Here is a 23,143-nt window from a genome sequence, read left to right on the forward strand (position 1 = left end):
CCAAGTGGCTCAGGGGTAAGGAATCAGCCTGCCAATGCAGGAGACTCTGCTTCGATCCCTGGGTCGGAAAGATCCCCTGGAGGAGGAAATGGCTACTTGCTCCAGGGTTCTTCCTGGGGAATCCCATGGACAGAGGAGCCCAGCGGGCTACGGTCTATGGGCTGCAAAGAGTAGGACATTACTGAGCACCAGCACAAACACAGGAGCGAGTGAGTGGGAAAAGAAATCAACACAGCAAAGAAAGCGGTGCTGAGTGGCCCAGACTTGCTTCTTGAAGGAGGCAGACAAGGAGGAGGCGCCCTCATTGCACCCGGCCACTGCAACATGGAGAAACAGTGGCTGGGAGAGGCAGCATGGGCAGAGCTCCTGGCTGGGAGCAAGGGCCAGTCAACAGCTGAACCCGCCCCCAAGGACAGTGATCTAGGCATGTGGGAGGTTTACCAGCCCTCATCCAGCCTAGCCCCAAATCCGGCTACCCCTAGTACCCCTAGGGTACTCCCTAGTGGCTCAGATGGTGTAGAATCTGCCTGCAATGCAGGAGGACCTGGGTTTGATCCCTGGGACGGAACGATCCCCTGGAGAAGGGAATGGCCACCCACTCGAGTATTCTTGCCTGGAGAATCCCATGGACAGAGGAGCCCGGGGGGCTACGGTCCACAGGGTCACAAAGAGTCAGACACAACTGAGCGACTAACACTTTCGCTTTCTGGGTAAGACCAGGGCAGAGCTCTGTCTCAGTGCTGGCTGTTCTCCCTGTTTCAGAGACCTTCAGTCTGCTGGACCTAACACTGTAGGACTTCATGTATCTCACTTCACCTAAGTGTCAGTCAACTCCCAAAGTTTTTCACCCACCAGAGGGGTTAGTGTGAAAAATAGAGAGCAGAAGTGACCCTCTACAGACAAGTCGGGCTTCCCTGGTGGCTCAGCTGGTAAAGAATCCACCTGCAATGTGGGAAACCTGGGTTCGGTCCCTGAGTTGGGAAGATCCCCTGGAGAAGGGAAAGGCTACCCACTCCAATATTCTGGCCTGGAGAATTCCATGGACTGTATAGTCCATGGGGTCACAAAGAGTCAGACATGACTGAGATCTACACTTTCACTTTCACAGACAAGTTACCCCACAGCCTTGTGTCCTGGAGATGGTTTGAGCAAAGCTGACCCTCCCATCTCCCCCTTCCCCACATACACACACACACACACACACACACACACACACACACCAGGAACCAGTAGCTGTCATGGGATCAGCTTGTACCAAACTCACACTCTCACATGCACACAGACACACACAGATCTCAAGTCTGGGGACAGTCTTTTGTCCCTTCTAGGTTATCTGCACTCAGAAGAAATCCCGACTCTTTCCTTCAAGTGTGGGCAATTTGGTTTCTGTCTCTGGGAGTGCAGCCCCTCTAGAAGTCTCTGGATGACATAGAACCAGAAGTTCAGGAAGAGGGCACTCCCACCGGTCAGCTCTGCCAGGCTGTGGGGCCAACCCCTGCCAGACCCTCCTCACTTGGCTCACATACGGGGATGTGAACATTCGCGCACTTTTGTACTCCCTGATTCACACATTCACACCTACACACGTGTGCGCAAAAGGCCACTGCCAGGCACACAAAGAGCCTTCATGTGCCACATCCATGTCTCCCCAACGTGTCCACAGAATTGTGCACCCAAACTGTGTACGGATCTGTGTGCTGAGACAGTGTCCACCAGCACACACCCGTGCAGGGTGCCCACATGTATCCCCCAAGCACATGGATGATGTCAGGCCCCATCCTTGGGTCATCAGCCTGAGGTCACGGCAGCACAGGGAGGGGGGGAGACAGAGGGCATGGCTGCCCCCCCCCAACACCTCACTGTAGGCCCAGACCTTCGGGCGCCCTGGCATGAAGGCCCAGGCCTCTGGCCCTTTAAACGTCCATTTAAAGTCTCATCTTTCAAATAATTCAGCAGAGGCATCAGCCAAAAGGGCACACTCTCCTTCCCTCGTCTTCAGAAGCAGGAGAAGGAAGGAGACAGGGGAGAGCTGAGATTAATTGGACCTGGAACACAGACCAGGGATTGTGTAAGCCCGGGCTGCCAGGGACGCAGGAGGGGTGCGGCTTGGGGGGGCATCCACAGCTCCCTTCTCTTATCTCCTCCTTCTGTCCTTTACTCATCACACTCTCCCAAGGACCTCACGCACATCTTCACAGGGAGGGGCAGCCCCTGGCCAGTCAACACCTGAAAATGTCCCCGAGGCCGCCTCTGCCTCCCACAGCCTTTCTCATCTCCAGGACTAACAGCCAACCACGATGCCTTTCTCACCTCCGATACAAACAGCAACCACCACGACTCTCAGGCCCGGCCTGAGCAGTTTACTCCGCCAAGGGTGCATCTGATGCCCCTCAGATGAAGTGTTGTGAAGCAGTATGTCTCAGTTGCCCAGGGGGAGCCAGGGAGGGATGGTGGTCTGGACAGGGTAGCACAAGGAACATCTGTAAACGGAAGCTCTGTCCTTGCGGTGGGTCTCAGCTTTGGCCCCCAGCGTCTCTTATGTCTGTCGTCCCCAGCAGACCCTCACTCCCTGTCCCTCCTGCCTGTCACCGGCCAGCCGTGAACGATCCCGTTCACATGTTGGGAATCCAACGGGAGGCTGGGAGGGCATTGCTGCCCAGGCCCTGTCCCCACACCCCCCGCTCCCTGCCATCCAGCCCCTTCCGGATGTAACCCCTACCCTAGGCTTTGTGAACCTCAATGGCTGGGTAGGGTGGGGTCTGCCTGGCCCTGATCATGGGCCGGGGTGTAGGAGGGAGGAGCAGGCAGAGCTTGCATAGAGCAGTGGTGTCCCATGGCACACAGGTGTCTTCCCGTGCAGGGACCAGCTGCCCCAGCCTGGAAGCATCCGCGTGGGGGGTCATGAAGCCTCCACCATTCCTCCCGACTCTGCATTGCCCGTGGGCCCCAGTTAGCCCCTCAGTGGGAACCAGCGTATCCTACCGCCTGCCTCTTATCAGCCAGCAGCCCCGGGTTCTCAGAGGATGGAGAAGCAGAAACTGCTTTGTGAGTTCGATCCAGTCATGTCTGAAAGTGGGAAAGTGCTTGCGTGGGAAATCCCTGGGGAGAGACACATTCCTCAGGATATAGGTGTGCAGGTCAGGCTCCAGGTTCCTCCTCATGACCTTGGGAGGAGTCAGCCAGGCCCCCTCCCAAGCCTTCACTGACAGTCAACCTATGTGTCCTGAGCAGGATGGCCCCGTGGTGAGTCCTGAGACCACAGTGCAGGGGGCCCATGGTGAATCCTCAGACCAGGGTCCAGGGGGCCCCTGGTGAATCCTCAGACCAGGGTCCAGGGGGCCCCATGGTGAATCCTCAGACCAGGGTGCAGGGGGCCCCTGGTGAATCCTCAGACAGCTCCCGTCTGCTGTCCCGAGGGGCCCATTGGGACTAGGTTATGGCTATTGCAGCTGCCACCTGCTCGTCTCAGCCCCTCAGTTTGTCCCCTATAGCCAAGAGGCCAGAGGAGGGCATGGCAACCCACTCCAGTATTCTTGCCTGGAGAATCCTATGAACAGAGGGGCCTGGCAGGCTACAGTCCATGGAGTTGCAAAGAGTCGGACCTGACCGAAGCGACTGAGCACACAGCCAAGAGACCAGCTCTGGGGACAGGGAGCACAGGGAAGGAGCAGAGACAACCCCACACGCCCTGGAGCCAGAAGCAACAGACACTGTGTCAGGAAGACCACGGGACACCACCAGCCAGCCTGGGTTGGGGGAGAGAGCGCCCAGGCCTGGGTCCAGACCCTCATGCTTATCGGCAGCTGTGGCCTGTGGACGAGTGACCGGGTATGCTGAGCCCCAGTCTCCTCCATCCCTTCAGTGGGTACTGTTTACACCTGCCTGAGGTTTGTGGAGAAGCCCAGTCCTACATCACCTATCACACCCCCTCCCACGTGGTTGGGACTCAACAAAGGGGAGTCCAGGCATTCCCAGCCGGGCCCCAGGGAAAGGAGCCTGGAACCTGGGTCTTCCGAACTCTGCCTGCACGTCTGGAAAACGGGAAGAACCAAACAGTGACGGGTGATGAGGTCTTCAGATCTGCCAAGCCTTCTCCTCTCCTATCCGCCCCCTAGAGAAAAAAAAAGCCTTGGTTCGTCCACCAAGGACACATGTTTAGTCAGGGCTGATGAGAAGCACCTGGGTGGGGTGAGGGAATTGGGGCGCTGAGTCCCTTGCGCAGCCTCTGAAAGGTAGGGTAGCCTCAGGGTCTTCCTAAGAGGAAGGCAGTGGCCCCTGCTAAACAAAGAAAGCTTCCAGAAGGATGGGTGCCTTACACACAGTTAGAACTTACACATAGTTCTTACCATGCATGAGATAACATTCCAATGAACAGTCCTGCTTTCTAACAAAAACAAAGGAGCCACGTGTCCCTCCCACCCCCAGCTCCTCAGTCTAAGAGCAGAAGAATCTGGAAAAGAAGAGGAAAGGAGTGAGGTGGCGAAGAGGGAAGGTGGATGGAGCAGGGTCTTTTCCAGACCCCACTTGCGGCCCTCCAGCTTCACTCCAGCCCCATCCCCTCGCCCATGACTCTGCCAGCCAAATTTCCTACACATGGCGATGTCAGTGTAACCGGGTCTTTTTAAAAATCCTTTTCTTTCAAATCAATGTAAAAATATTCTGCGGTACGGAGCCGATTTGATTAAAAAGGGAAAAGGTTGCCTGAAATATGCCCCCAAAAAAATCCAGCTAATGGGAATCTCATTCATTATTTAATCTCCTGCTTATCAGAACAGGACCAAAATGGAATCTAATATGGCATATGCATGGTGTTGTCCTGGAGAGCAGACAGAAGGCAGGAAGCAGAAGGAGGCAAAGACGGATAAAGACTTGCCATTTCACTTAATATATTAAGCCAGGCTGCAGGCTTTGAATCAGATTAATAACAGTAGTGGGCCTGAAAATCCCAATAAACCTGTGCACACGTGTATACATAGATAGACACACGCATCCATATACATTTATCTGGTATCCATTCTTGTGCGTTACCCTGTGATTCACACACTGCCGCATTACTGGACTTTATTAAATACAAATGAAAGACGCCTCCTCTGGCAGCGGCCCGGGAGACGGCAGGCTGGGGAACGGCCGGGCCTCGCTGGGTCCTGCTCACTCCTGCTACACTGGCAAAACCGGCCTGATTTTCAAGAAGACCTGGAGGGGCCTGGAGCAGACGCCCTGCAGCGCCCTCCCTGAAGTGATGCTGGAGGTGGGGCACCTGCCAAGCCCCTCTGCACCCAGTTTTAGATTTGTGGGGTAGCTCCTGCGTGCGTGCAAAGTTGCTTCAGTCGTGTCTGACTTGTTGCAACCCCATAGACTGTAGCCCACCGGGCTCCTCTGTCCATGGGATTCTTCAGGCAAGAAGAGTGGAGTGGGTTGCCATTCCCTCCTCCAGGGGATCTTCCTGACCCAGGGGTTGAACCCACATCTCCTGCAGCTCCTGCACTGCAGGTGGATTCTTTACCGATGAGCCACAGGGGAAGCCCGAGGTAGCTTCATAGGGTCCTCTAATCCCCATAGTAACTCTAAAGACAGTATCATCCTCGTTGTGCCAGTGAGGAAACTGAGGCACAAAGATGTAAGAAAAGAGGCCCAGATCCACAGAACAGTGAGTGGTAGATCCACCCACCCAAAGATCCATGTCCTTCTCCCTAAGCCAGGCTCCTTCCCTGAGGGGCGTCCACGTGAGGCCGACTCGGCCTGCACGGATGAACTGGAAGGCGGCTCAGCAGCAGATGTTCATTTTGTTCAGACTGGCCTCTCTCACCACCCCCCAGATACGCCCCCCTCCACTCCCTGGCTCACTGCCTTCCCCCTCCCACCCCACAAGACCTATCCCGGCCTCTCTTTCACAGACACACCTTACACCTCGCCTCCCCAGCCCACTGAGCACCTGCTGAATATGAGGCCTGGAGGGCCCTGCACACAGAGGGCCACATTCCACAGGCAGCTTTGCTGGGTTCCCTTTCCTTCAACCCTGACCCCCAGGGGAGCATTGGCAGGAATACTCTCTCCTTTCAACCTGCTCTGTGGCCGGGCTAACAAATGGGTCAGCTGTGCTGGGACAACTTCCCAGCAAACAGCTACCTCCCAAGTTGTCCATCTGTGGACTGTCTGTGATTCAGGTCCTTGGTGGCCCCATGGATTAGGCTCCGCAGTATCCCATCCCCCTCCCTCCCAGTCCCAAAGGGCCCACAGCACATGATGTCAGTCTTAGCCAGAAGATAGGGACATATGTGGGAGGCAAAGGATGCGCTTTCCTTGTGGCCCAGACAGTAAAGAATTTGCCTGCGAAGTGGGAGACGTAAGAGACACAGGTTTGACCCCCGGGTCAGGAAGATCCCCTGGAGAAGGAAATGGTTACCCACTCCAGGATTCTTGCCTAGAGAATTCCATGGACAGAGGAACCTGGCGGGCTGCAGTCATGGGGTCACAAAAAGGTGAGACACGACTTAGCGACTAACACAAACACACACACACACACACACACACACACATGAAATGAGTGATTTTAATGAGCTATATCACATGGTGGATCCCAATGACCAAACCTGCAAGTGGTGTGGTGGAAATATGTGTGGGACTCCTGGAGTGAAAAGGGATGGGTGCCATCAGCCCTGCTGACTTCTTTTCCCTCTTTAATGCCAACCAGAGATATCTCTCCTTTACTCTCGTCCTCTTTGAAATTCAGCTTGAGCTGTAGGGGAGTTAAGGAAAAAAAAACAGAGCAGGGCACCAAAGCATCTACAAAACAACTCCGCAAGGCAGTTTCTCCAGCAAACCTGCGTCTTATATCTCCTGTGACAAAAAGATTTATAGCAATTTTTTATTAAAAAAGAGAGAGAGAGAGAGCTGCAGATAATCAGATCTGAGACACAGAAATGGGAACGTGGGGGTGTTTTGCGTGTAAGTTATTTTAAAATATATGTTAGGTGCGTGATGGATTTTTCCACTCCCGACTGGAGAGGGGCCAGCCAGCCCCCTCCCCAACCCCACTCTTGACTAAAATGATGGAAAGGACGTGTGAAGGGAAAGACAGGGACAGACGGGGGTCCAGAATCAGGAGCCCAGCTCACAACGCTCTTCATGCAGGCACTCTGCTCTCAGACTTCACCCCTGCCACAGGCCCCTCTCTCAACAGGTGGGGAGATGGGGGCTCCAGCCACTTCTAAGAGGGGAGGGCACAGCCACAGGCTCTGAAAACCAGAAGCAACTGTAGGACCCCCACCCCCACCCACCCAGCCAGTGTTACGCTCTCCACCTGGTTTCATAGACGAAGGAAATGATGGTGGTAAAGAGAAAGGCTTGTTCTGCATTTGGGAACACAGAGAGGGGCCTCATTGGCTTTGCCTGTAAGAGATACACCCCTCTATCTTTGTTCTCAGGGTCTTCTGGGTCTCCTCACCCTGAGGAAGTGCCCCTACCCTGGGCAGGGTAGACACAAGAACTGGTGTGCATGCCACATGGAAAGGAGGGGGCCTGTCCCAGAGTGGGCAGCTTGGTCCTGAGGCTGCGGACCATTGGGCGACTTGATGGGAAGAGCCAACTCACTGGAAAAGACCTTGATGCTAGGGAAGATGGAGGGCAAAGGGAGAAGGGGGCAGCGGAGGATAAGATGGTTGGATGGCATCACCGACTCAAGACATGAGTTTGAGCAAACTCCGGGAGATAGTGGAAGACAGGGAAGCCTGGCGTGCTGCCGTCCATAAGGTCACAAAGAGTCAGACACGACTTAGCAACTGAACCAATGATAGGGATTGTCTCCATGGACAGGCCCCCATGTGAGGAAATCTACCCCCCCCCACCACCAGGACACCCAATTCTGTGGAACCTCTAGACAACACTAAAGTGATGAGACATTCAACAGCTAGTGAAAATGACCCGAGAGTAAGGTGAAGTACCTGGAAAACAAATCTCATGAGGAACAGTTCATAGGATCTAAAGGAAGCAACCTGGGGAGGTGTGAGCCCTGCCTTCAGACACCGGCCTAGCCAGCTAAGGGCAGGGAGGAATCCCTATGAGCCAAAGGGCTGGGTGCAGGAGCTGGGGCCAGGACAAGGAGGGTGTGTTTGGTGGGACAAATAGAAAAGATGTTTCCTAGGGTAGAGCAGAATGAATAAAAGTACTGCAATACCGAAACAAGAAAAAACACAGTGCAAGGGATAGGCAGGGCTTCCCTGGTAGCCCAGCTGGTAAAGAATCTGCCTGCAATGCAGGAGACCCTGGTTTGATTTCTGAGTCAGGAAGGTCCACTGGAGAAGGGATAGGTTACCCACTCCAGTAATTTGGGGCTTCCCTGGTGGCCCAGATGGTAAAGAATCCGCCTGCAAAGCAGGAGACCTGGGTTCGATCCCTGGGTTGGGAAGATCCTCTGGAGGAGGACCTGGCAACCCACTGTACTATTCTTGCCTGGTGAATCCCCACGGAGAGGGGAGCCTGGTGGGCTACAGTTCATGGGGTTGTAAAGAGTCAGACACGACTGAGCTACTAAGCACAGCACAGCACACGAGATAGGCAATGTTTAACCCCAGACTGAGTGCTGATGGCAGTATCTCTGTCACCAGGGCGGACTCACAGGGGAAATGCTGGGAGGCCAGGGGCTTCTCATGTACCTAGATTTCACCCTTAGCATCTCCTCATTGGCCTTGGCTGCAAGGGACACACCCTCCATCCTAGTTCTCTGAGCCCTCCTGGGACACTGGCAAGTCCTCCATAAGCCCAGCTCCCTGAGAACCAGAGCGTGAGGGGTGAGAGGGCTGGGTGATGGTCAGGCACAGCCCAAGTGTGTGAGGACCCTTGGCTGTGTGCACACACTCCAACGGAGCGAAGCTGGGCCCCTGCTCTCCAAGTCTCCTACCCTGACTCCCATCCCCAGACTACATCCAGCCTCTTTGTCAGTGAATTAATAACCTGAAAAAAAAACAGAAAAATACTCAACTCCAGAGACACCTTGCTCAAAGGAATCCCGGGTGAGTTATTCAGAAAAGGGAGCGTCCTCCTCTCTGGGGTGAGATCCAGAGAGCAGAGAAGGCCCATCCCGTGGTGGGGACCCTCTGCCTCCCGTTGACAGTGAACTGGCCAGGAGCTGGGCAGGAGTGTGGTGGGTCTGCTTCACTGTCCCCGAGCACATGCCGTGGCCTCTCCCAGTTGTCACTGTCTCTCGGTCAGCTGCACCTGTCGTGGGGCTGCCGTGGGGGTGAGGGAGATGAGGCCGGTAGGCCTGGCCAGGCCCTGGGAGCGGATGATAGAACGAGTGGACGGCAGTCAAGATCCCTCTCGAGAAGAAGACGTTGGCTCTGAACCATCCTGGCTTCCTGGACAGATGGCCTCACGGCAGGGGCAAGGCCGGAGCAAGGCCAGCCATTGGCACCAGAGCCGAGGTGGGGGAGACAGGAAGGGAGAATTGGGGCCAAATCTGGGGGAGCCAAGACCAGTTCCAAAGAGGGGGTTATGGCCTGTTTCTCGAGGACAGTTGCAGCCTGGAAGATCTGTGCGCTGCTTTCCCTGCTATGATGCCCGTCTCATGCAACGTTCTATCACACATCATTTGAATGAGTACTGATGGCAACACTGACACGTGTCACTCACACTTTGCCCAGTGCCACCCCCTCTGCCAGCCTTAAACACACAGGATAGCATCCATACCCCCACCCCTGCCTGTGTGGGTCACCTTCCCCTGCCGGGTCTCACCCTGTCCCAAGCCCCACACCTGGAGGGCTGCGCTCGCAGGCAGGGCCAGGCCTCCCGGCTCTGCACCATCACACGCCTGCCCAGCCACACAAGCCACCCCAGCAGCTCACGCACAGCCCCACGGTCCCCGTGTCACACCCCGTCACGTGCAAGCACTGCTCCCCATCCCTCCGCTCCCGCCATTTGTCCCCAGCCCCTCTCCTGGGCCTCGCTGGACTGGGGGAGGGGTGCGGAGAGCAGCAGGAGAGGAGGTGGACGCGCCTTCTTGGAGGGTGACTCCTTGCAGTATTTTTAAGCTTTTCCCTCATTTGCTAAATGAGGCTTTCGCTCTGGCTCCCTTTTGCAGCGGCTGCTCCTTTCACGGCGGGGGGCGGGGAAGCGGTGGCCTGACAGATGCTTAAGAGATTGTGGGTGAAACTTGCTGACTCAGGCCCGAGTCCCTGGCTGTCCCGGGACTGTGTCTAGTTCAATGAGCAAGGCTGGCTGGCTCTCCCTCCTCTCTCACCTTCCTCTTCCTTTTCTGGGCCCCCCATTTCTGCCACCCTTTCCCCTTCCCCTCCCTGTCTCTCTCCCCTTGCTCCCTCTCTGCCTGTCTCCTTCCCTTCCTGGTACCCCTCCGGCCCCCTGCCCTGGAGCTGGCAGGCCTGCCCGGTGAGGTGAAAGACGCCACGCCACACCAGCCATGGGAAGTGGGGTGGACGTCTGGGGGCTCGTGGAAGGCAGGAAGGTCCCGACAAGGTTGGGGCAGGGGCTGGAAGAGGGGGCCCTTGAATTAAGCCTGGAAAGGACCTTAAACTTGGTAGGTGGTGCAAGGGCACACAGCAGCCCAGAGAAGGAGCACATGGCCGTGCCCAGGGCAGAATGAACTGGGCAGAGAGGATGGTGGGGGGAGTTCTGTAGAGGAAGAAGGCAGACCATTTTGAATTTTAGAAGTTCCCTTTGACTTGAACTTCGATTTCTTTCTTATTTATCATCTCTCCTCCTCACCTTCTCCCCCACCCAGACCCCTGGCTCTTTGCTGAAATAAAGAAGGACAAAGAGCTTTTTCCCTCACCCCACCGCATACCCACACCCCCCTGCCACTTCCGAGCTGCAAGGATTGGGAAGGGGGCTCCTGCTTAGGCCACAAGGAAAGAACATCAACCCTGTGGGACCTCAGGGCAAGAGGAGTCAGGGAGGGGGCAGCAGGATAGGGGGGCCAAAGGTGGTGGTTGGCTGGAGGTGGGGAGCCAGATATCCATCCCAAGCAGTTAGAGGGGATGGAGTGCTGAGAAGCAGGAGCAAGTGTCCAGGGGCTCAAATGCCTCTTCTCCACGTGAGCAACCTGAAAGGCGATGCTAATCAAACTTGATGCACATTAAAAGGGTTCAAATCAAACACTTAAAGACTCACCTTGGCAGCCTCCTTGCTCATTCCCACTAAATCAGGAGATGGGACTGGCCCCCTTTCAAGTGATCCTGCAAATAAAAAGGGAAGGAAGCCCAGAGCCCAGGAGTTCAGATGCCCGAAGCCTGAGGCCTGGAGAGGTGCAAGCATTTGTCCCAGGCCCCCAGCAGCCTGGGAACACTCATAATGAGGTTTTAAGGCCAGGCCATGGCCAGGGTGGAGAAGGCAATGCCACCCCACTCCACTACTCTTGCCTGGAAAATCCCATGGATGGAGGAGCCTGGTGGGCTGCAGTCCATGGGGTCTCGAAGAGTTGGACACAACTGAGCGACTTCACTTTCACTTTTCACTTTCATGCATTGGAGAAGGAAATGGCAACCCACTCCAGTGTTATTGCCTGGAGAATCCCAGGGACAGAGGAGCCTGGTGGGCTGCCGTCTATGGGGTCACACAGAGTCAGACACGACTGAAGCAACTTAGCAGCAGCAGCATTGCCAGGGAGTGACATATCTGGACAGGCAGGGAGACCTGGGGTCTGGCTCTGCCTCCTCACAGAGCACTGAAGGCCTTGGGCAAGGCAACTCCAGGCTTGAAGTGTAAAGTTCTCATCTCTTTACAGGGCTGGGGACAGCCACAGCACCAGGGAGGTGCGAGTCATGGTCAGTGTGAGTATGGTTAGTGGGAACGATGCTGAGTTGTTTCCTCCTGTATCTCCCCAATCATCTACAGATACCTTAAAGCCCGGTGGCTTTCTGGGCCTTGGCTGGTGCCAGGGAACCCCAGATCCTTGTCACATGGGATCCGGAACTAGGCCCTGTGGCTCACTGGCTGGGAGTTCTTGGACAAGCAGGTGGACTCTCCCTGGCTGTGTTGTCTGTGGAACTGGCTCACAGGGCTGTTCTGAGGGTTAATAAGCTAATGCCTGGACAGCACTCAACCCATGATCAGGATTGGGTCAACACAAGTTACTATTAGTTCCTAAGATGGCCCAGCTCACACCAAAAGGTGCTTTTCTGAGATCTTCCCTAATAAATGCACAGCCCACTCTCTTCCATGATGCTACACCCAATAGGAGCCAGGACAAGGCCTTCCCAGTTGCTTGCTGAGCCTCCAGACACAGCGCCCACACAAAACGGTTCAATTTTAAAGGAAAGAATGGCCTGATGGCAGAAGGGAAATTGTAACGACCACCATCTCTATTTCCATCACTCTTTTCTGATTGAAGAAGACCCACCTGGGCCCACCTGCTGCACCCCTGTGAAGCTGGAGCATCCCAGTGGCTGGCCAGAGCCCTCATCAGGGCCTCTCCCACAGCCTCTGGGAACCAGTGGAGCCCAGCAGAAACAGTCACGGGAAGGTCTCCACCACCAGTCCCTGCCCAGAGCCAGCTCTGCGTCAAGACTGCCCCGGACCTGCTGGGAGCAAGCTGTTCCAACACAAATCAGCCGCCCTCAGCCCTGCCATTTGCCAGAACCAAATTCATGATCCTCTGATAAATAATTCAGGTTTCTCCATCTGTGGAAAAGTTGGATTTGGCCTAATTTCTCTCATAAACAAAGAACATCATCTGCTCAGAACAGTAAAATAGATACCAGTCAATTTTTTTTTTTTAAATATAGCCCAGCGAACCCCATGCATTCAAGGTCTGGGATCATGGAATCCAGGTTGCCTTTAGGAATCTGAGCAGATGGAATGGGCCGAGAATTCCAAGTCTGGCCTGAGAAACGGGCTGGGTGTGCAGCCTGGTGAGGAAGAGGACATATTTAAGAGCAACCGCGAATGAGTCTCCATTACTGAAGCCCTTCTGATTTGTTTCTAAGTATCTGCAGTCCCTGGGACGGCAAGGAGATCAACCCAGTCAATCCTTAAAGGAAATCAACCCTGAGTATTCATTGGAAGGGCCAAAGCTGAAGCTGAAGCTCCAATACTCTGGCCACCTGATGCAAAGAGCTGACTCATTGGAAAAGACCCTGATGTTGGGAAAGATTGAAGGCAGGAGGAGGAGGGGACAACAGAGGATGAGATAGTTGGATGGCATCACTGACTCAATGAATATGCCTTTGACAAAGCTCCAGGAGATAGTGAAGGACAGAGAAGCCTGGAGTGCTGCAGTCCATGGTCTTAGTGACTGAACAACAACAATTTGCTGAAAGAACGTGGAATCAAAAAATGCTTTCTCTGAAGGGTTCTTGAGCCCTGGTGTATCAGCAGTGTTCTCTAGAGAAACAGAACCAATAGGAAATACACACACATACACACACACATAATCTACATTGTTGATTAGGCTCTAGCTCATGTCCGACTCTTTTTGTGACCCCATGGACTGTAGCCCACCAGGCTCCTCGGTCCATGGGATTTCCCAGGCAAGAATACTGAAATGAGTTGCCATTTCCTTCTCCAGGAGATCTTCCCGACTCAGGGATTGAACCTGTGTCTCCTGAATTGTTAGGTGGATTCTTTACCACCGAGTCACCATATATATTAATATGTATTAAAAGGTCTATTTCAAGAGATTGGCTCAGGCGACTGGGAGGGCACTGCTGGGTCTGAAATCCGTGAGCAATAGCAGACGGAGGCTCTCAGGCAGGAGCCATCATCGAATCTTGCAGGATACTCTTCCTCCTCAAGGAAACCCCTGCTTGCTTTTAAGGCCTTTCAACTGCTTGGATGAGACCCCCCCCCCCCACATAATAGAGCAGTCTCCTTTGCTCAAAGTCAATCCATGTGGATGTTACCCACGTCTTCAAAATGTTGTCACAACACCACCTAGATGCACGTGTGACTGGCTGCCTAAGTGCGAGAGCCTCCCCGAGCTGACCTATGAAAGAACCCCCTCTCCAGGTCGACTTCTGACAGTTGTATTTCCCTTGGCATCTCCGCCCCCAAGTGACCTAAACCAGTGCGGCTCACCTGACTGGGCAGGAAGCAAAGAGTCAGGGAACACTGGAGACCGATCAGACCCCCGGGAGGATGTTACTGGTGAGAATGATGCCAAGAGCTTGAAATTCATCTGCCCGGGGTCCCACAGCTACTTAAACAAGCAGGTGTGTTCAGGGGTCAGGATCACAGTGTTCTCACCGGCCACCTGGGTGAAGCTCTCGCACCCGCCTCCAGGTCGTGGATGGGGTCATGTGCTTAGAAAGGCAGGTGAAGCGCAAGGCCTCCAGCTGTGCGGCTCTGTGACACACCCACCATGGGCCAGCGGACAGGGGCTGGAGGGTCTCGGGCGCCCTGTGTTCTGGTTACTTGGAGCCTTCATAGCAGACAGTCGTCTGGTTGTTACTAAAAGCCCTGTCCTCATGCCCAGCTTCGTGCTGGCAACTGAGTATTTCTGAATGAGAAACGGCTGTGAACTGTTGTGCTCATGAATCAGCTCGGACGCTGTCGTCTGGCCCAGGGCCTGGCGCAGAACAAGGGCCTCACAGATGCTGACCCTAAGGAGGGTCTCCTGGAGCGAAGGGAAGGGCAGGCCTACCGTGAGGGAGCCCCCGCAGGGGGGATGTGGTCCCCGCCTCGCCCGATTGAAGAGCACGGGGCTGCCTGTCTCACGTGGCAGCGGGCAGGCTGCAAGCGCGGCAGTGCCCTGCCCACCAAGCCCTCCTCCCCTCGAGTCCCCCAGCCATGGAGGCGAAGGCCGGCATGGCACGCGGTTTGTGCAGTGGGCTCATTTCTGCCCCTCTCCACCTACCCATCCTCAGGAGGACCCCTGCTGGCCGGGAAGGAGGAGATGGAGGAAACCGCTGCTCTGTAACAAAGCTTAACGCCTCCTCCCATGGATCCTGGCCCAGCCTCTACCTCAAGACGGAAACAGGTCTGCTCCACATGGCCCCTCACAGTCCAGAGCCAGGCCATGGTGCAGCCCCAGGTGTGGGGCCATGGCTGGGCGGGGAGGACCCCTTCTCAGCAGAAGTCACCGCCCAGAATAGAACAGCCCTCCTGCTGCAGAAGCACCAGCCCCGCCTCCCTTCCTGGTCAGTCCTGCCGCTTTGGCTAACCTCTCCCAGCCCCACCTCCTGCTGACCTCCAAAGTCCAGAACTATAGAGGAGGAAGCAGTTTTGGGCCAGACTGTTATTAACAGGGAAGAGGGTGGTGCAGGCCTCCGGGGCCATTAACGCGCTCCCTGCCTCCCAGCAGCAGGGCCCGCACACTCGTTCTCTCTGACGCGCCTGCCCTTCACACTCTGGAGGGGCCCGGGGCCCCTTTACAGCCCTGCTGCCCAGCCCAGGCCTGGGGAGGAGGGACCAGAGAGAGGACACAGCCCATGACCAGGACAGAGGGCCCGAGAAGCCCCTGCTGCAGAGAGCAGAGTGACCTTGTGTCAAAGCAAAGCACGTCCAAGGTTCCTGCCCCCATCCAGCGTCGGGGCCTAGGGCTCCCAGGAGCTCCTGGGGCTCAGAGACAGGCCTGGGTTCCGGTCAGCTCAGGGCCCCCTCCCCGCAGCTGAGGCTGCAGTTCTTCCCTGGTGAAAAGCCAGCAACACCCGCCTCACCGGTTTCTTCCACAGACATTATTTACGACCAGACAGTGTCTCCCCACCCTGGGCCCTGTTTCCAGACAGCGTGACCCGTGCATGCAACTCAGCAGGAAGTGGCCAGAAGGGGCTCAGGGCCCAGACCATGCCTCTGTGAATCCCCCAGAGCCCCTCGAGACGCAGAGTGTAGATCCCAGCCAATGCCTGCAATCTGCAGGTGAGGAAACTTAAGCCTAAAGAAGGCAGGAGACCTTCCCTGAGCTACCCAGTTGGGCCTGCCCCCTCCCAGTTTAGTGGAAACTCCCAGAGTTGGAGCTCTCCTGGGACCATGCTTTGTCCAGTCCAGCATACCACAGCATACCCACAAACTTCCCTGAAGGAGTGAAGGGTCTACCAAGACTCCATGTGCACGAATGCACCTTGGACTCCTCGAATGAGGCGAGGGGCTGCCGGCACTGTGGGAACCCAAAAAGTCAGGGTCACAGCCAGGTGCCTAGCGCTGACAGCCACTCCGCATTGCAGCAGGGAGAGCGGAAGGCCCAGTAAGGTTTGGGAGGGGTGAGGGTTTGCAGGAAGCTAAAGGTGATGGGGCTTCCCTGGTGGCTTAACAGTAAAGAATCTGCCTGAAATGCAGGAGACACTGGTTTGATCCCTGGGTCGGGAAGATCCCCTGGAGAAGGGAATGGCAACCCACTCGAGTATTCTTGCCTGGAGAATCCCATGGACAGAGGAGAGGAGCCCTGCTCTTCTGTCCATGGGGTCGCAAAGAATTGGACATGACTGAGGGCCTCACACGCACAGACGCAGAGGTGACAGGGGCAGCAGGGAGACCTGTAGGCTGAGCTGCAGTGGTCAGGGCCCCGGCACGCTTCTCCCCACTGGGTCTCGTGAGCCCCAGCATCCAGCGCCAACACAGGCGGGCACAACAATGGCACAGCCGAGATGAAGACATCCAGACACGAGGCTGCCCCTTCGGAGACGGAATCCTGGCTCTTGCTACTTTAATTAAGAAAAACAAAAGACGTGAGCCAGGCGAATGTGCCTGGGAGATGCCAGGGGAGGTGAAAAGGATGGGTTCTTGGCTTCCTCCAGGAGGGCTGTCTGCAAGGAGCACTCGGCGGCCTGGCCGGGCCGTCAGTGACGCTGAAGTCTCAGTGCATAACCCACAAGGCCCCGGGAAAAAGAACCCTAATCCGCTGTCCCAGACTGACGCCGGCCATGGCCTCCAAGTGACCTTCGCTCTATCCGGCCACCTTCCCCAACCCTGCCGCCTCCCAGAAGGGCCACTGCATTCCCTCCACCAGGGCTGGTTAACTACCTACTAAGCTGAGAGCCAAGCAAGCTCCCTGCGCTCAGAGCTGCTCACTCCCCGCCCTTCGGGCGTGACTCATCCTTGTTTGTGTTTGTCTGTTTCTAGTCCTTTTCAGAGATTTTTCCCATCCACCATCTTGAGCATGTTCTCAACAGCCAAAATGTACAGATGGGAAAAGGGCAGCACAGCTAGGACAAGAATGTGGGTTCCCGTCTTGTAACTGCACGTTCTTGGAGCCTTGCAGCACATTCTTATGGTTGCAGCCATGGGCTGCTCAAGGGAATCTGAGGTCAGGAATCAGGGGGTGGGGGTGGGGGAGAGTGGGGAGAGCAGAGGGGCTTCCAGCCTCATGGGAGACATCCCACGGGGTCACACAAAGGCACCCCGGCTGGGTCCCAGGGAAATGTGAGAGGTCAGGGGCCTTGTGCTCATGGTCTGAATGGAGAGAAGGAACTAGCCTTCACAGACAAGAAACTAACCTTCACAGAGAAGACAGGTCCATAACCTGGCCTGGAGGGGTGAACTGGGTTTCCCTAGATAGGCCAGGACAGCTTCCCAGGTGGCACTCGTGGTAAAGAACCCTCCTGCTAATGCAGGAGACATAAGAGACGCAGGTTTGATCCCTGGGTTGGGAAGATCCCCTGGAGGAGGAAATGGCAACTCACTCCAGTATTCTTGCCTGGAGAATCCCACAGACAGAGGAGCCTGGCAGGTTAAAGTCCTTAGGGTCGCAAAGTGTCGGTTGATACTGAAGTGACTTAGCACCGACACAGACAGGCAAGGACAGGGAAAGATGGAACAGCAGGTGGAACCGGGGTGAGCAAAGATTCCAACAAAGAGTGAGGAACAGTGACTGGGGTCAGTGAGGCAGCAGTGCAACAGGAGAGCAGGACGTGGGGTGGGCTGGGGGCCCTGGCTCTGCAGGCTGGCACCCCAGGCTGCAGAGAGCACTGAAGGCAGAGCTCCGCGATGCCCACTCCCTCCTCCTCTGGTGACAGCGTCACCACCACAGGCAGGGGCACCAGAATCTGGTCTGGTACTAGTGTGTGACACCCGAATCCCCTTGCCCTGCCCACCAGGCAGAGCTGGCTTCTGCCAGCCAAGTATGCTTGGGTTAGCCTTCAGCACCTGCAGCAGCTGAAGGAGTCTTCCCCCCCACCAGTCTGAAAACCCCCAAGGGACACCGTCGCCCTTGGAGACGGGGACCCTAGTGTTCACTCTTCCCTGATCCAACCTCTCCGGGGGTTAATGTTTTACAAGCAGAGCCCAGAGAGGGGCTCCTAATCCCAAGATGATGAATCACCAGTGGGAGAAACTGCTCATTCTGTCAACACATCGCCAGTGAACTCCTGGTATCCACCAAGCATGGGGCACAGTTACAGGAAGGATGCAGAGAAACCACCAGAGTGATACCCATCCACCTCTGTGCTCAGCTCTGCTGAGAAGATGTGTGGACCTGAGTGCGGGCATATTTAGACAGAGAAAGAGTGGGCGAGACCAGGCAGCTGTGATGACCCCCATGGCCAAGGGGCTGGACAGCTACTTTCCATTATTCATCGGGACAGACTTGGGGGACTGGAGTTTGGGGATTATCTAAGAGCAGCGGCAGAGGCCCTGCACATGGTGGTACGGCTCACAGGCTCAGGTCTTGGGAACCGGCAGGGAGGGTGGGAAGGAGTGAGGGGCCACAGGAGGGGCTCCAGGAGCAACCCTGGGGCACCCACACAGCCCAGAAGCTAGGCGGTGGCCCAGTGGGCAGGTCAGCAGCTCCTGGGTGGGGAAATGTTGTTGTTGTTGTTTGGTCGCTAAGTCGTTTCCAACTTTTTGCGACCTCATGGGCTGCATCCTTCACCATCTCCTGGAGTTTGCTCAGATTCAATGGGCCACACACATTTGGGGCCTGGAGGTGGCCACCCAGCTGGGCCGGCACCTCTGGGCAGCAGGGGGGTCGCTCTCTAGTCCCCCCCAACCCCCTGCACCCCCACCTGTCTGCAGAGGTGTGGAGAAGATGCTGGAGCTGCCCTGGGAGGACACTGGCACAGCGTTATTAAGACATCTGTGTCTCTAATGAAAAGTTACCCGTTGCCGGGCAGGGGAGAGACACAAATCATTATGAATCAATTTAGCTCTGACCAGCCATCTGCCCGGGCCTCACGTGGGGGGAGCCAGACCTGCGCAGGGAGGGGCCGGCGCGCTCTCCCGCCCCAGCCCAGCCTTAGGGACAGAGGGGCGACCCTGCCCATCGGCGGGCACGCTGGACCGAGGGCCGCCTGTCGGCGGGGACCTCATCCCACAGCCCGCCTGGGGTGGGCTCCCGCGGTGTCTCCATGGTGTACCCGAGGGAGCAGGCCAGGTCAAGGCGCCAGGCGATGGACTGTGAACCGGTAGAGAAAGAGGGGCAATTCTGCCCCCTGGGGGATCGGCGCTGGGCTGCCCCGCCCACGCCCTCCGCCCTGCCCTTCCTGCCCGGTCCCGGGTCGAGCGGGGTCGGGGCCGCGGTTGCGCAGCGCGCGGGGTCGCGGTCACGGCTGCCTTGGCATCGCGGCCGGCCGCCCAGGTCCCGAGCATCTGCCGCGGGCCCCTCCTGCGGCCCCGGAGCCGATCGCCGCCCGGAGAGTACGCCAGTTGTCGCGAGCGCCCCGCGGCCTCCGACAAGCTGGCAATTTGTTGTTGTTTGTCGAGTGCTTTTGTCATGCAAATCCCAGAGCCGGCCGCTGGCGCTGGGCTCTGAGGAGGTGGGGTGTTTTTACCTTTTGCTTTTTTCTTTTTTTTCCCCTTCCCTTGGCCTTTGCTGTGGCAATTGTGTTGTTTCCAAAAAAAAAAAAAAAAAGAAGAAGAAAGAAAAGGCATATACAGGAATATCATTTATTTAATTTTATTTGCACTCAGCATGTGTGGCTCCCCAGTGTGCAGCTCACCTTCAGAGCATTCCAAGGCTGGGGTAGGGAGTGATAGTTAGGAGGTGAAGGAATCTAGAGGGGCACCCCCATCCCAGAGACAGACTCAGACCCTGGTTTAGGCACCCAGGCCCAACTCCAAAAACCAGTCCTCTGGCAGGAAACCTCTGCCTCCCCACCCCCGCCCCCACAGTCCTCTACTGGTGGGCTTGTGCCCATGACCAGGGTCTCCGTCCTTGAGCACTGTATTCTCCTGGGACCCCTAGCAACCCAAGTCCAGTCTTGCCCACTCTGACCTGGACCTGCGTGCCCAGAGCACTGGTTCCTGCCAACACACCCCCCATCTCCTTCACGTGGGGCTGGATAGCACCCCCTGATGGTGAGAGTCTGACCCCCAAAGGTCAGTTTGTACCAGATTCCCATGTAAGCAGGGAGACAGCTGATTCTCCAAAGGGATTTTTGGTGAATTCTTGGCCGGCCTGACAATCTCTGGAAAGCAAAGACTGTCCCCTTTGTATAACATTCATACCACCTGGGACTACCATGATTCTGCGTGGTTTTTTTGAGCAAGTCTCCAGAACATCCATCAGGATAGGTCTGGGGTCTGGGGTGGGCTTCTGCTGGCTGCCAGGCTAAGCTGGTCACCCCTTGACCAAGAGGTCATGGGAGAACACAAGGGTCTACCTGAGAGGACCAGAGCTGTTCTCCATACCTCTGTTCTGGTCCCCCAATCCACGTGTTCATTCAACATATAGAGCCTGTATCAGTCAGCTCAGGCTGTGTAACAAAATACCACAGACCCAGTGGCTGAGACAAAAGAAAGTTATATTCACAGTTTTGAAGTCTGAGAAATCCAAGAACAAGGTGCTGGCAGGGTTAGTTGCGTGTGAGGACTCTTTCCCTGGGTTGCAGATGGCCACCCTCTCACTTAGTTCTCACATGGCAGAGAGAGACACAAGCCCTTTGCTGTCTCTTCTTGGGCACTAATCCCATCGTGAGGCCCCCACCCTCAAAGTCTCGTCTAACCCTCATTACCTTCCAAAGGCCCTACCTCCTAATACCATCACAAAGAAGGAAGCAGGTGTCAGGGCAGTTTGAGCTGAAGTGGCAGGGAAGTCCCCTCTAAAGTGACTTTGGTTGAGACCTGAAGGGTCCCAAACATCCTGATTAGCACAACAGGCTGCTTCTCTTCTGCCTCCTCCCTCATCCTCACCTCTCTGAACCCTACTGTCTTCTTCAAAGCTCACCTTCTTCAGGAGGGTCTCTCAGATGTACCAAAAGAGAGACCCCAGCTTCCTCTGACTGCAGAAGATGCTGTGTGAGGTGTGTGTATGTGTGTGTGTGTGCCTAAACACATCACTGTAACAGACAAAATGGGTCTGAGTTTGTGCATTGCAGAATGTGTTTTTGCACATTCAGGTCCAGTTCTTTGGGGACCAGGAATTCCTGGGAAATGGCCCCACTGGGAAGAATTGCCAGATCCCACTGAGCACAAAGGAATTTTCTAAGTGCAGGAAACAGCCTGCTGTTTTCAGGAAGGCAGACCAGGGCTTTGCAGTGGGCTCTGCTCTCTTCGCTCAGCTTAGCTGGGTTCTTAAGGGTCAAGTTCAACAGGATGTGGGTCAGGCTCCCACGATGTCTCTCACAGCCTGTGCACATAAATAGGAGCCTTTCAACAGCACATTCAGGGGTTGCCTATATGCAAAACGGATGGCGAGGTGCAAACCCAGGAGTTAAAATGAGGATGGCTGAGGGTGGTGCTCTAAGCACTTTCTTGTGCCTCCCGAGTGAGACCTGTTGGGTAGGGGAACAACAGGGATCTTGGTCCTGTCTCGGTGATGGAGCTCCCCTCCCCTGCACTGAACTCAGCTTCCAGCCTGTTCTCTGGGAAAATCTTTCATTCCCCTGCTTCCCCCACCACAGCGAAGAGCAGATCTGAACACTCACAGCTGAATCATCATCACAGAAGTAATTCTAGTGGAAGGGGAGCAGAGAGGCCCACAGCCCCCGGGGTCCCCCAGATTCGATTCCTGTGACCCAGTTGCAGGAAGCATCACTGAGTCTTCCCTGCTCTCACTAAAAGCCGCCCTGGGACCAGTGGTGCCCTGGATACAGGCGCTCAGGGTGGGGTGCAGCAGGCAGAATGATGCAGCTGGGAACGGCCTCAACTGCATGCGTTCTATTTGCCCAGCTCCGTCTCTCCCTCCCTGCCCACCTCACCTGAGTTCCGTCCTCCCCCTGATCCTCACCTGACACTCAGGAAACCAGCCCTGCTCCAGCCTGTACCCTGCACCTGGCCCTGCACAGACCCCAAGGGGCTTGGGAGAGAAGCGCTCACCCCCAAAGCCCAAAGTGGTTGGGCTGCAGCCGGGTTCTGCCCCTCATGCTGGGAGTCAGGGCCTCGAGAGGAACAGCTCAGGGAAAGCGTGATCTGGTGGGAGAAGTGGATGTGCTAGCGGATCACAGCAATGACAGGAACATTCTAGGCCACCGAGACAGGAAGGCAGGACCACTCGAACCCAGAGACTAGCACAGGGGTCCTGTCCTGTGTGAGTCGGAGCCTGGAAGGCACCCCCCTGAGTTCAGAGCAAGCAGGACAGACGCTACTGTGAGGCTTGTTCTAATGCTTAAAAGAAGGTCTGGAGTCACTGCCCTCTGCCCGTCTCGGGAAACAAGTGAATTAGCGGATCGGGGGCTTTTGCCCAACAGCCTCTCTCTGCCTGCTTCTTAGAGCTTTTGTCTCCGGCCACCTACGGCAGTGTTTTGGGGCCCCCTCCCCAGGTCATCCGTTCCCTGCCCCCTCCGCCTTGTGTCCCCCTGTCTTGTGGCAGCCCATCCAGCCAGACGAGACCAGACATGACGGAGGCGGCCAGGCTGCCGTGACAGCTGACAAAGTTACAAGGACGGGGCCGGCAGGGCGGATGGGCGGCCCGCTCCCTCCGGCGGCTGCCCCTCTGCCGCATTCCATTAGGATTGATCAGGCTGGGTCAGGGGTCTGCTGGGCCTGCACCGGTCACCTGCAGCTTTCACAATGACTGATGGCAGCCCCGCGGAGGTGGCCCCCGCCCCCTCCCCCAGCCCCCACTTCCACCTCGCTCCTCTCCATTAGTCCGTGTCTGGCTCCCTCCCACGTGGTCTGGTTCTGACGGCTCCTTCCTTCCTTCCCTCTTTCCTTTCCTCCTTCCTTACTTCTGCCCCATCCTCCTCCCTGCTCACCAGCCACTCTGCCACCCTATCACAGTACAGCTGCCCTCAGTCACCCCGCAGGGGGCTTGTCCCAGCCCACCAGCCTTGACTTAACCGGCCCCGTGTGCTCAGCAGAGGAAAAGAGGGGAATAATGCACCCC

At 56.2% G+C, this 23,143-nt stretch overlaps 1 protein-coding gene across 50 annotated transcripts in view; it reads left to right on the plus strand.

The window, feature by feature from the left end:
• Nucleotides 1-23,143, plus strand: part of CELF4 (CUGBP Elav-like family member 4) — a 314,667-nt gene that overhangs the window by 154,643 nt on the left and 136,881 nt on the right. The window lies entirely within an intron of this gene.

Source organism: Bos grunniens, chromosome 24, assembly GCF_055505025.1.
Source record: "Bos grunniens cultivar Pamir isolate PY7600 chromosome 24, Bosgru_T2T1.0, whole genome shotgun sequence".
Lineage (NCBI taxonomy): Eukaryota > Metazoa > Chordata > Mammalia > Artiodactyla > Bovidae > Bos > Bos grunniens.